Source organism: Mus pahari, chromosome 23 (assembly GCF_900095145.1).
Source record: "Mus pahari chromosome 23, PAHARI_EIJ_v1.1, whole genome shotgun sequence".
In the NCBI taxonomy this organism is placed as follows: Eukaryota; Metazoa; Chordata; class Mammalia; order Rodentia; family Muridae; genus Mus; species Mus pahari.
The window spans coordinates 35,356,932-35,360,059 of NC_034612.1; positions in this window are offsets into that span (position 1 = coordinate 35,356,932).

Here is a 3,128-nt window from a genome sequence, read left to right on the forward strand (position 1 = left end):
AAGAAGAAGAAGAAGAAGAAGAAGAAGAAGAAGAAGAAGAAGAAGAAGAAGAAGAAGAAGAAAGAAGAAGAGGAGGAGGAGGAGACAAAGAGAAAGGAGAGAGGAGAGAAGTGAGAGGAAAAAAGAGTAAGAGGGTAAGAGTAAGAGAGAGAGTGGTGGGCCGAACACCTCTTCTTATGGTCTTCACTGTTGCTAGGTAACTGGGGAGGAGTTTAGCCTGAAGGTCAGAAGCTTGAGCCATTGCTTACGTGTCCACCGACCATGCTACTCTTGTGGGGGCTGTGGGAGGTGGTAACTTAGGCAGGGGCCGGAGTTCCAGGAGCTTGAAGGGAACACCTACCATGTCATGAGAGTGAATTATGACCATCAGGGTTCAGACCTCAGCTCAACTGGAGACTAGCCTGCAATTCCCCACACTTAGCTATCAGAAAAAGAATCAAAATGACTCTTGAGAGTCCATCTTACTCCTGTCAGAATGGCTAAGACCAAAACCACAAGTAACAGCACAAGCTGGAGAGGATGTTGAGCAAGGGAACACTCCTCTACTGTGGAAATTAGTATATCTATTCCTCAAAAATTTGGGAATTTATCTACCTCAAGATCCAGCTATGTCATGCCTGGGCATACAATCAAAGGAGCAGGAATAAAATATGGAGTGGATCTAAAAGACATTAAAAAAACCATACATTTACTTCCTTATTTTGCATGTATGTGTGTGTGTGTGTGTGTGCGTGTGCGTGTGTATGTGTAGGTCAGAGAACAACCTGAAGGAGTTGGTTTTCCCCTTCCACCATGTAAGTCCTAAGGATCAAACCCAGGTCTTCAAGGTTTGACCAAGGCATCTTGATGTCACTATCTTGTTGAACAAAGATATATTTTAAATTTTATTTATTTTATGTGCATATATATGCTTTGTCTGCCTTTGTGTATGTCCATGTATGTGCCTAAAACCTCAGGATGTCAGAAGGTGTTGGCTCCCCTGAACTGGGGAGCAAGGGTGGGAACAGGTACGCCTTCCTTGCCTTGAAAGGAATGGCTATTTTGGCAGCCATATCACGGGAAAACAGAACCCATTCAAGAAATGTCACCAGTCGTGATGGCACATGCCTTTAATCCCAGCACTCGGGAGGCAGAGGCAGGCGGATTTCTGAGTCCGAGGCTGGCCTGGTCTACAAAGTGAGTTTTTGGTTTTTTTGAGACAGGATTTCTCTGTGTAGCCCTGGCTGTCCTGGAACTGACTTTGTAAACCAGGCTGGCCTTGAACTCAGAAATCCGCCTGCCTCTGCCTCCCGAGTGCTGGGATTAGAGGCGTGCACCACCACGCCCAGCTCAGTGTGTTATTTCTAAAGTGTTACAAATTTGTGTTAGCCTGCCTGAGGTTGACTGAGTGTAGTTTGGACTTCCTAAGTTCATGTGGTCATTGAGATCTTGGGTTGATATTTAACAAGCCAGACTGTGGAGAAGTACCACACGTGCGGCATTGCTAGTTCATTTGTTCTTGTCAACCAGCCACTAGCCCTACCTTTAGTCTCGTCTGTGTCAGCAATCTTGGAGATTTTGTTTGGCTCACAGAATCCTAGGATCTGCAAACCAAGAATATGTAGTTCTGAGGGCCAGGCCAGGTAACCAAGAGTGCAAGTGGCTTTCATAATCTTGTGAATGAGAGACAAGGGACTTGGGCAATAGTTTGCTGTTTAAGAGTCCTGGCTGCTCTGCCAGAGGCCCCATGTTTAGTTCCCAGCATCTACTTCCCATCGCTCACAACTGCTTGCAATTTCAGCTATACCCGAACACATACACACATATACAAACACACAAATACATGTGCATTCACATGTACATACACATGCACATACATACATACATACACATATACACATACACATGCATATACACACAAAAATACACACATACATGTACACATATGAGTTTTTCTGCATTACTCTACAGGCGCCTTGTCTGCGTGGGCAGAAAACACCTTGGACTGGGTTCGTACTGAAGAGCTAAACTTCCTAGAGATGAGCTGCAAGAAAGAACATTATTTATTAATTACACGCGCGAGAACCCAACCTTCTCCCGCATGTCCCATGTCTCTGCTGAGTGTCTCTCTCAATGTCGCATGTCTCAATGTCCCAATGGCGCACGGTCCAATCCTCAGTGGAGCTGTGTCCAGAAGGCGGGTCCAATCGAGTGGGCGGTGACGATTGGTCCGGGCGACAAGTGGGCATTGACAGTGGGCGGTCTGAGGACGCTGTATTCCGGCTGATCCGCTGTATTCCGGCTGATCCGGGGAGCAACTCTTAGTGTGTCTGTAACGGGCGCAATACAATGCTTAGAGGGAGGTGGGCTAGACCCAACACACATATACACACGCACCTACATATACTGTTGTAGTTTGTCAAAAGACCCTCACTTACAAAGACCACAGAGATCGCCATCTTTGCAAAACGCATGAGAATTTTACTTATCCAACATGTTGGGTGTCTAAGTCAGGGTTTCTATTCCTGCACAAACGTCATGACCAAGAAGCAAGTTGGGGAGGAAAGGGTTTATTTGGCTTACATTTCCAAACTGCTGTTGATCACCAAAGGATGCAGGACTGGAACTCAAGCAGGTCAGAAAGCAGGAGCTGATGCAGAAGCCATGGAGGGATGCTCTTTACTGGCTTGCTTCCCCTGGCTTGCTCAGCCTGCTCTCTTATAGAACCCAAGACTACCAGCCCAGAGATGGCACCACCCACAAGGGAACCTCCCCCCTTGATCACTAATTGAGAAAATGCCTTACAGCTGGATCTCATGGAGGCATTTCCCCAACTGAAACTCCTTTCTCTGTGATAACTCCAGCTGTGTCAAGTTGACACAAAGCTATCCAGTACACTGGGGAACCCCCTCTTAGCATGCAGGCCAGAGGAGAGACCCAGAACAAAGAAATAACACATTTTTTATACCTTTGTAAAGGCCGGATATAGGCACCAAGGTAGTTTGGCTTATTTTAATTGGTGTAGCCAATAACCTTTTTAGACATTGGTTGGTTTGTATAGGGTGACTCTCCTTTTGTCTGTCCTTGTGGTTTTTAGTGTTAGGTGGGGCAGGGGAATTGTTAATCTTATTCTGGTGACTGTAAGCTTA